Below are 11,243 nucleotides of genomic sequence, written 5' to 3' on the forward strand. Positions count from 1 at the left end.
TTCCTTGCCATCTGCTCTCTATTGTTCCACAAACACATGGAAGCAACAATCTGCAAGAGAGCACGTAGGACAAGAGAACACTACACAGGGCATGTGATCTTCCAGTCTGGTTCCTCCCTCTTGCTACTTGCTTTCATATTTAAGCATAAAAGCTTACCAATTGCAAAGTAGAGTCGATGATAGTGGAAGTCTTCGTGATGGAAGTGCTTGGAGTGATGAAATCTTCAATTTGTCGCAATCCTTTGTGAATTTTTTTTTTTCAAGAGGATGAAGGGAATCCTGGGAAAGCTTCCCCTATGGTTTAACTTGAGAAAGGAAGGCTGAAATTAGGGTTTTCAGCAAAAGACCAGAAATTACAGCAAAAATAAGAGCTGTTTTGTTGAATTTCAGTCATTGGGAGTGTGTGGGAGAGTGTACAACACTTGGAAACACTCTTGGAATCTTGGAAGACACCGTAGCAAGCTTGGATATGGAGTTGGGAAAGAGAAAGTGCAGAAAATACTGCCAAAGAGGTCTCATGAAGGAGGCACCTACTTCTAGAGAGAGAGAGGGAAGAGAGAGATGGTGAATTGTCTACTCTAGGTGTCAGGTAGGTGCTTTGTGGTGCAAGCTAGAACGGACACATGGTTGGTTGCTCCCTTTGTACAAAGGGGATAAGGTCTTGGCGCTGGACATTGGGTTTTGTCCACCTCGGGACATCACTGTGTGCGAACATATGCGAACATAGGGCTGGTCATCATTTACAAGTGAGTTTTGGTCGCCCAAAACTTACTGAAATGTGTATACACTCACTTATAAATTAGTGCTAATTCCTAAGGCTAGGTTTCCTTAGGCTAGGTTTATGACCAATACTTACCACCTATCACATGCCACATAACCATGTCAACAGACAATTTCACACGCACGGTTCACGGGCGGACGTCCCCTTTCCCGGAACTACACATTGGTCAAGCAAGCATGAAAATAACAAGAAATTTCAATTGCAAGCAAGCACATAAAGATGCTATGCAATGCAACATTGGTATGGACAATCCCCATTCATGAGACTATACCAAAATAGATGTGCTCCAGGCAAGTACAGGAGGTACCAGGCCCAATGGAACACTAATCCACTAGGCATTTCCAGGCATGTACACAGAGGCATAGGTTCCAACGGAAAGCCAATTCCACAATATCACATGAGAGGCATCAATCCATGGCATATACAACTGCCATGGATGCTAGTCCAATGTACATACATGATGAGAAAGCACGGGTGGACCAATTGGGTGGCCAAATGGTGACATACTTTAGCTTATATAGCTAGTTTTGTATAGCTTTGGTTTTTCTTTTCCATGGGTGACACTGCATCTTGGATACATTGTACGACCCTTTTAGTCTAATGATCCTCTTGGTCCTTTGAAGATGTTAATATATGTTTCTTTCTTTCTTTTTCAAGAAAATGCGAGCATCGGCCAATTGATGTGGTGTAAAACCAACTTTAATAGGGAGAAATGGAGGCAAACAAATGTAGATTGTTGGGAATTATATATCATATCCATCATGGAGAAATTTCTATAAGGCTCAATGACTTAGATGATTACTGAAACTGTGGGCATAGAGAAGCTAGGCATTGATAAAGGATGTCATGTTGGTAAGGATACCATGAAAGAATGCCATGTTAAAAGGCCACCCAATCTCGCCAAAAAAGGAAAAGAGGATGTTCAATACATGAGCACAATACTTGATAGAAGAAAATGTTTATTTTGGAAAGCACGCATCTACAACTCTGCAGCTTTGATATGACGGGTAGATTCAAACCTTGTACTCGTTTTTGAGAAGCAAAGGATGCTACAGCAGGGCTGAAGCCCAGAAGGCATTTATTCGTGGTATCCTTACCAACATGCAAAGATCAATGCCTAGCTTCTCTATGCCATAGTCCCAATAATCACGTTACCATGATTATTATAGTTACTTCACTTGCGTATCTGACTTCTGTTATGATTTATAAAATTATGTGCATTTATACTTGAAAGACTTGTTTTATTTTAAATGTTGCATTATTTTAAACCTATATTTTCTTTCTGTAACAAAACTGCTATCTTAAGCCCGAAATGGGCTTGGCATTTTCTTCTAGCCTAATCTTGATCTGATCACGTTCTATCTCAAGGTTTGATGTGTTTTGTTCGTGCGACAATCCTTGATCTTGATACATTGCTAACGTGTACATGACGAGCTACATTATGGTTGAGTCTGCCTTGTATCTCTGGAGGTTTGACAGAAACTCAGTACAAAGGGCTTTGTGTGAATATATGCTCTTATGTGTGTGTGAGAGCATATCTTGGTACAGTGTTCCACACCCACTATTGGGCACTGATGACGTTAGTGGGGATGTTGTAGTATCTAGTCCATACTATGCATAATGGAGTTGATAGTTGTATAGTCTTGTGGGTTGACTACCGTGAGTATATAACGTGCACATTCCTAAAAGGTGAATTTGGGCATGTTCCTGGATTCATCTAGGTATATACAACATTCACCATGCCATAGCTGTTAACAAACCATAGGGCACATGAATTCTGTCAAAACGATACCCTGCTAACATGTACAAAACTAGCGACAACATTGCTAAAGTGTACATGACTAGCTACAACATTCACAATGCCATAGCTGTTAACAAACCATAGGGAACATGAATCCTGTGAAAACTATCCCCTGTAAGGAGTTCTCTTCATACATTGACCGCTTTCTTTTTGAGGGTTTTTTATTGGTATAGTGTTCCTGTGTGTGGTCTGGCAAGTATCCAAGTCCTTACCCTGGGAGGCGGAACCGACAATAGGTAGAAAAATGACTGGCAGCTCTGTTTTGTAACATTTTTTCGGGCAAAAATAGCTTGTTTTTTGAGCATTTCACTTTTCACGTCTTGAGTGGAGGCATAACATTGCATGTGTAGCTCTTCAATCCCTTTTTTATGTTTATTTCTGACAATAGGTAGAAAAATGAATGGTAGCTCTGTTTTGTAGCAAATTGTTGGCCAAAAACAGCTTGCATTTTAAGAATTTCTCTTATCATGTCTTTAAGTGGAAGCATAACATTGCATTTGTAGCCCTTCAACAATCCTCCGTGAGAGATTTTTCCTGAGGCTGGCCCTTGGTTCTTGTTGAAGCTTATTAATTTCATATTTTTCTCCATTGCATCTTCTGGCTCTTGGGTCTTGGTTGTAGTTTACTTAATTTTCTGTACAGCTGGTTGAAGTGTTGAGTAGGCATGAAGTCTTAGGAGACAGTTATAGTAGAGAAGTCATGTTTTTAGTCAAGGGTGGCTCCTAGCTGTGTGTGAAGTGATTGTTTATTATACTGAATAACTATGAGTTTACATTCTGAGCAGTGAGCTGGGGCATCTCATTGTCGTCTTAGCTGGGTTTTGAATCTTTGGTGCTGGGGAACCTTGAAGGCGCTTCTCGGCACCAGTTTCTTGGTATGTTGAGACGTTGCAACCTTACTAGCTTTGAGAGCATCTATAGAATCACAACTCTTATCAGGGAAATGTGCTGTCCTTGAGTTTCTTCACAGCTGAGTAGTCTAGTTTATGTTCTTGACAATGTGTATGAAACATTGGAGCTTTAGAGTTGGGTTAACTGGCATTGATGTAAGGTCTTATATAATTAAGAAAAGGTTAATTGCTGTTGATTAACATCCGGGAAGTCATAATGACATCACCAATTTGGCAGCGTAAGGTGAAGTGTTCGGGCAAGCCTGGTATCAGGCATGTCATTATAGCTTCCTTGTGATCGGCAAATTCTTCAGAGGAATCTTTGGCCAAGGAAACAGGAAAGCCCAGTATCAGCTCGCTTCTTGACAGAGCAATCAAACCATGAGTTCAAGAGGAGAAAGCACAAATACGTTGTTTTGTGACGGGATCATGTTTGCAAAACCTGTCCTTATTGGATACTCTAAAAAGTTAAGTTTTCTGTTGGTAAAATTAGACCCCCCCCCCCCCCCCCCCCCCCCCCCCCCCCCCCCCCCCCCTCTGGAGGTTTACACCCTTGAACAAGTTGAGTTTACGTAAAAAGGGAGGGAACCGTTGTAGGATTAGTTTTTGTGGACAGCTTTCTGCTTTCTCAAATTGTCAATTAACTACAAAGACCTAGTCTTGGGCCTTGTAGAAGTTAGGCTGCAGAATCCCACAAGCATTAAGATAAAACCACTGGCTTGATGATTCAGTGGAGAGGTAAGAGACATTGTTCCTTGATTGTTGATGCAAGAAGCGTCTTGCTAGGAGCACATCAAGTAAGGCAATATCGCAAGGCAGGTGCATAGAACGTGATTCAAGTAATTACAAGACATTGACTTCGTGCATCTGAGTCTGGTCCTTAGTTCTAACACTAGTTCCTGCTTTTCATCAGCCCATTGGAGATTCTGCAGCGATTTGGGGTTCCAACAGAGCGTGGTATGCGTCCACCTTTGGAGTGCACACAAAGCTGACATCGCAATAAGATCCTCAGGTTAGTGTGGTCCCACATATCCTTGTGCAACTCATGTATCAAGTCACCTTATGTTGTTACAAAGTGTCAATCTGCAATAACTCTTGTTTCTGGTATTACTTGTGCAGGGAATTCTTCTTGTCCTTGCATTTTGTAAAGCTAGGGTATATCTTGGTAATTTGTAAATTCTTAAGCTTTTTGTATCATGTCATCACAATTTGTTAAAAGAAAGTGTAGTTCGATACACTGCACAACTAATTTTTGGTCTTATATACTTTGTAGGATACATTGTAACATATTTTATGTACACATGTGCAATATTACATGCCATAATGTTTTCATAGTTGCCCTTCACTCAGGGCTTCTATCAAAGTTCTAGGAACTGGGCGACACGCTTTGTGGTACCCTAATGTATGATGTCACCACCTCCACCTGGCGTCCTGCGAGAGTGAATGTCAGCTGACTCCTGCCCTGTCTCGATGTATGAAAGACCATAACCTTGGTTTTCCCAAGGTTCACAGTCAGAGCCCTCTGTGTGCAGAAATCATCGAGTGCGTGTAGATGCTGCTGTAGACCTCCTGGAGGCTCAGACACTAATACAATATCATCAGCATAAAGCATAATATGTACCGAGGTACCTGCTAAATCAACTCCATCTCCGCCTCCTCGTGTAATGAAGTCAGCCACCTCATCAATGTATAACCCAAATAGCGTGGGGGAAAGTGGGCATCCTTGCTTCACACCAATGGTGCTAGCAATAGTCTTGGACATACCTCCTGGACATTTGACTCGCCCAAAAACCTGCTCATATAATGCATAGATGCCCCATGTCATATCTGCTGGTATGCCAAGAGACTGCAGGCGCTAAAAGAGCCTCTCTCGTGGTACTGTGTCAAATGCCTTGCGAAAATCCACAAAGTAGCAATAGAGCTTTCTCTTCCTCACTCTGGCCTGATCAATCATACATCTCAAAGTGAATACATGGTCAGTGGTAGAGAAAGCTCTCCTGAAGCCTGCCTGCCCTGATAAGCGTAAACCTGCTCGCTCAATATATAAGCTAAGCTCTTGCTCCAACACTGCACCATAGAGTTTGGCCAACACGTGGCCAACCATAACCGTCCTGTAGTTGCTCGGATCGAGCATATCCCTTGTTTTGTGAATCGGCACAATGGTGTGCATCGTCCACTCCGCACGCAAATCCTCTGCTAGTGCCCTGTTGAACAGGTGTGCAAGAAAAGGAGCCTAAGAATCTACTGCATATATGCGATGCTCACCCTACAGGCTCATATGGTCGGTGGCCCGTCCATGCTGTAGGCGGCGGATGGCTACCTTTACCATCGAGTGGATAAAGAAGCTAGCTGTGGTAGGTCGAGGCTCCTGTTGGCTGCTGTGGGGCGTGGTATAGGCCCTCTGCATATGTGTGCCATGTCTGTGGGTCTGCAATAGGTGTCGGTGTCCGGGGCTCTCTGAAGTGCCGCCATGACACAGGGCTATCTCTACTCATGAAGAAATGAAAGATTTGTAGCTCCTGTATCTCTGCGAAGGCCTGCCTTTTGCGGCGAGTAAGTCTCCTCATCTCTCTCCTCGACTCCTGCTCTGTGATGGCTCCCAAGGCTTTCTGTATGCGGAGCCGTGAGTATAGGGCTCTGCACTCGTCATCATACCATCTGTTCTGGGGCATAGTCCCAGATCTCGTTGGCTCTCCTGAGTGGACACGATGTGGGAAGCTCTGTAATGCAGCCGTGTGTAGGAGTGATGCCAGCTGGGTTGTAATGGTATCCATAGGTGCCAGGGGATCCTTGAGTAGGAGCCCATCCTCTACTCTGCCAGTGTATATGTCTGCCATGTCATGTGTGAAGTAGATGGTAGTGTGTGGCGTCGGTATGTGGGGGGCTCGTGATACTGTAGATCCGGCTAGTGAAAATGCCAAGTATGTATGATCTGCCCCAATAGGATGAGGTGGAATGGTGAATGAGGTGACAGGCTGTGATGCCTCCAAAGACCCCATAATGTAGTCTACCACCGTGCCTCCGGTCCGTGTATGACCCCCATGTGGGAAGCAGAGCTTTTGAGGCATCTAGATAGCTGGCTAAGGCAGGAGACAGAGGATCATGGTATGCACAGGTCACACATTGGTTCTCACAGCATGGCCTAGACATGGATCATCTACCACCATTCCAGTATGACAAGGATGCACCACATATCCGTCTCTCTCATAGTGAGAGGAACAGAGTATTGAGATAGGACCTATGGCAACTCTATACACGAGAGACATGGATATCGCCTACACAGCCTCTTCCACCAAAGATGCTATACTACAGAGATCACTTCATGAGTATCACTGTTGATGGATTTATAGAGAGGCCTAGATACATGGAGGGCTTTTTACCACACGGCTCCCGAGTGGCTATTGGTCAGCATAGAGTTTCATCCCGGTGTGTTGTAGCTGCACCTTTATGCTTCTCTTCTGTGCTGTTGGCAACCCTCCGGACTCCGTCTCGCATGCTCAGGAGTTTGATTTCTGTCTGCCAGGCTGGAGAACTTCTCAAATGTTAGGTAGGTCCATAGCTATGGATAGTGAGGCTCAGAGAGACATTGCACTGAGGAGTGGTTGAGCCAACCTTGAGAGAAGCTGTGAGAGCTATAGGTGGTAGAGGAAGCACTTTGCAGACCTAAGAGGAGACCGGTTGCAGAGCGAGGAAGGGAAGCAAGTGATTGGAAGCAGGCGCTCGGAAGTCACTGATCAGAAGTTCGTCTCATCAATCGGTGATTGAAGGAGGCGATCGGAGGGATGTCATCAATCGGCAATTGGAGGGATCGAGTGGAGGAGGCATCAATTGGAGAGTCGACAAAGGAGCCATTAGAATGAGCGACTGGAGGACAGCGATCGCAAGTCACCGATCGGAACTGACTCGTCGTCATTGACCATGTCACCGGCACGGAATATCAGCGGCGGTGGAACAAATTGTAGGTGAAGTTTTTGAAACAATGAAGCCTTTGCCACGTAAGCCACAAGTGTGGCAGAGTTCAATCGACGGAGGTGGTCGAGAAGGGGAGGAGCGTTGGTGGAGGTGTGAGTGCGACATTCACACCGTCGATATATGGTGGAGCAGTGGGTGGAACTAGGCTAAGGTAGGGCGGGAGTAGTGGCCGGTGCTGCTACGGTGGAGGGAGCAACCGCAACATACATGCGGAGCTGGAGCTGGCAAGACCACACAGAAGTGTAGAGCTTTCCAAACTTTAATGAATGTGTATAAGCTTTGAAGCTATACTCTTTGAATAAAAGGTACTATTATAAGCTCAATGCAATAATAGCTTTAAACAACTCCCTTAAGCAGAGCTTTACCTTCATGTTGCAAGTTGTTTTTCTCTTAATATTTGGAATAAATGATACACTATAAAGAGATATGAAACAAGTGATATGGATAGCAAGCCCCCCCTTCACTTGATTATGAATAAATTTGATTTGTGAACTTTATGGCCTTTGTAACCTTGGTTCAAAGCCTTTCCTTGTGGTGGGAAGAGATTTATCTGTGGATTGATGGTTTCTATAACTGTAAACCCTTTTCCTTGATGCAGCAGGCAAACCCTTTACTTGGTACCCTTTGCTTATAAAATTCAATCTTTACAAACAAGTGCATTGGCGGCGGCTCCTTTCTAAGGTTCAACACAATGTCGTGTTCCTCGATTACGAGGGGAATTTCTCTATCCTTTTGAACATTCTAGTTGTGTCTATTTTTTTCAAAGTTTTTTTTATATTAGAATACAAATTAGTCACAGTCAGTGAGATTCCACCAATGAATCTTTATGTTTCTATAAACGTTTTCCTACTTTTCTATGATCCTACCTCGGTGATGCAACTTCAAGGATTCTATCTTGGCGATTTCACATTTGTGATCATCCGATTCTACTTTTTTGGAATTTGTAGTCCACTTTTTTTGTGATCGATGGATTCTACTTTTTGGGGTCGTTCGACTCCACTCTCTATGGTCCACCGTAATCGATTGATTCTACTTTTTAGGATCATTTGACTCCACTTTCTGTGATCGTTTGTTCTATCTTTTGGGATCGTCCGATTCTACCTTCTTGAATCGTTTGATTCAACTTCATCGAATCGTGTGATTCAGTTTTCTTGGATCATCCGATTTTATTACTAAATTTTAGCAATTTGCAAAGTCTTTATAGTAGAATCTGTTGGACTTCACTTCAAGCTTTCTTCTTACATCTATCCTTCTCGATTCCCCCAGCAACTCACAGATGGCCAAAAACTCTGCGAATGATTTGTTTGGTATTCTTTACTAAGAGGATGAATTAGATACGTCAAATTACTCCTTATAGAGTTTTATTGTCAGAAATGCTCTTGTTGCAAAGGGCTTATGTGGTCTTGTTAATGGCAACATACCAAACCTCAAGTCCCTCAAACAACTACTGAGACCAAAGCAGATGAAATAATTTATGAAATCATTCATGAAAGGATATAATTAACATTACCCTTAACTCATTGCCTCTTATATGGGATTTGATACTTTCCTTAGGCTTTCTTTGAGAGACAATGCAGTTCCTCTTATCTATTAGGAGTTTGTTAGCTTATCGTTGAATGAGTAACAATCCAGAAAAAATGTCTCTGAAAGTTTTGTTGTGATCAGGGTCTAATAGGCAATAATAAGGGTAAGAAATTTCAGCGGAAGACCAATTCAAACCAACCTTCTGAGGCTAAGGGTGATTTTGACAAGCCAAAGAAGGTGACTTTCAGGTATTGTAAAAAGCTCAGCCATGCAATTGAAAATTTCTTCAAAGTTGAAAATAAGGAAAAGAAGAAGATAAAATCCAACAAGGGTTGCAATAGCTCTGCTTTTGATAACCAGAGTTTAAATAAAGAGGACTCTACTAATGTCGTTATCTATGAAGACTTCTCACTTATGGTTGTTTACAATTATAATCCTAAACATGATGCATGCCTCAGAGCAAATGTCGTTGAGAGTTGGTTTTTTGACAGCGGTGTTTATAAGTACATAACTTCTTAAAGAAATTTAGTCAAATATATGGAGAATGTGCAAGGTGGTTACACTGTTTCATCTCCCAACACAATGCCTCTTACCTCATCAACACTATTGGTGAGATAGTTCTCACACTATTGACAACGGATATTTGTCTTCAGAATATATTGTTTGTCTAAGGAATTTAGAAGAATTTACTTTTTGTGGTGGCTACTCTAGCAAGGGAGGTCTTAATGTTAAATTTACAAATGATAAATGCATGTTCGTGATAGCGAACATGGAAAACATATTATATTTATTAGATCCATTGGTGGTTTGTAAAATTAAACATGTATGACAAGTGTGATGTTGCTTGTTTGACAGACACTTCTAATGCAATGAAATATGTCTATTTGTGGCATGCTAGGTTTGGCCACACTTCTATTGGTGGTTTGATGCTTTTGTAGAAACATGGAATGTTAGAGGATCTTTCTTAGCTTGATCCACCACCAAGATATGCTTGTGAAGGATGCATCCTTAGCAAAATTTCTTGCCAACCTTTTCCATAGAATGTAGTTACAGCTTGTCACAAATTGTAGCTTATACATAGTGATGTATGTGGTTAAATGGGAACTACCTCTTTGATGGTTATAATAAATTTGGCTTGTCTCACCTCGTGAAAGAAAATTAAAGATATTTTCTCATTTTCAATACTTTTTTGCTATGTTTAAAAATGAAACTGGCTTAAAAATTCAAACTCTTTGTACAGATAGAAGGGCGTAATATATGTGTAATGCATTGAAAGACTTTTTAACACAAAAATGCATTAAGAAATAGTGTACAACTTCTTATACACCACAACAAAGTGGTGTTGTTGAGAGGCAAAATAAGACTCTCATGGAGATGGTTATATGCATGGCTAAAGGTTAGCAGCTTATGCACAAGTTTTGGATAGAAGCATTTCTTACCTATGTGCTGAAGAGGTGTCCCAGTAAAGCTTTGAGTACTATCACTCCTTATGAAGCTTGGTTCAATCAAAAAAATCAAAAACCTAATATGGCCATGTGCTAGTACAAAGCAGAACTAAGCTTGATGATGAGACCGTAAAATGCATTTTTATTAGCTTTAGTGGTGAAAGCAGATATTATCATCTCTAAAATCCTCTCACTAAGAAGATTATTGTCAGTAGGGATGCCGTTTTTATAGAGGACTTTTTCTATCCAATGTTAGAATTCAATAAGCATGCCTATACTAATTCCACGAACATGTTTGATGGGTTATTACATGTGCTAGTATCTATTGATTCCTTAGCAGTGTTTGCCTACTGATCCCTGTTTGTTGTACGAGGGAATGCTCAAGGATTTGATGCACCTACTTCAGATTAGTTAGAATATGCACTAAATGCTTAAAGATCAACAATCAATGAATCTAGGCTTATGCCTAGATGGGTTTGAAGCACCTTACAAGATAGTTAATTGTATGCTTATTCGCAAAGTAGAACAAGATCCGGTGTTAGAACCACTTCTTCAACAGATATTGTTGAATTTGCATTTCTTTTTTCTCTGCATGATGTAGATAGACTTAAGTAATTTTGAAGAGGCTCAAAAAGCTCCAAATTGGGTGAAAGTTATGTAAGAAGAAATACATGTCATTCACAAAAACGGTACCTAGGATTTAGTGGATCTACTAATTGGCTCTAGAAAGCTATTGGTATTAAATGGGTTTTCAAAGTCAAGAGAAAGGCAGATGGCTCTATGGACAGGTTCAAGGACTAGACTTGTTGCAAAAGGTTAGGTCTAGCAAAA

At 41.7% G+C, this 11,243-nt stretch overlaps 1 long non-coding RNA gene across 11 annotated transcripts in view; it reads left to right on the plus strand.

Annotated features, from left to right (window-relative positions):
* LOC147614575 (uncharacterized) overlaps positions 1–10,109 on the plus strand; it is a 298,802-nt gene extending 288,693 nt beyond the window's left edge. For 6 of the 11 annotated variants that reach the window (XR_015262917.1, XR_015262918.1, XR_015262914.1 and 3 more), the window contains 3 exons: positions 3,367–3,456; positions 4,385–4,483; positions 4,591–4,629. This is a non-coding gene — a long non-coding RNA (uncharacterized LOC147614575). Of the gene's footprint in view, positions 1–2,774; positions 3,457–4,384; positions 4,484–4,590; positions 7,419–8,041; positions 9,082–9,108; positions 9,216–9,865 lie in introns of those variants that run through there. The other 5 variants (XR_015262912.1, XR_015262913.1, XR_015262911.1 and 2 more) reach the window with 5 other exon arrangements.
* Positions 10,110–11,243: the final 1,134 nt, after the last annotated feature.

This window comes from Cibotium barometz, chromosome 41 (genome assembly GCF_041138505.1).
Source record: "Cibotium barometz isolate CiBa-2024 chromosome 41, ASM4113850v1, whole genome shotgun sequence".
NCBI lineage: Eukaryota > Viridiplantae > Streptophyta > Polypodiopsida > Cyatheales > Cibotiaceae > Cibotium > Cibotium barometz.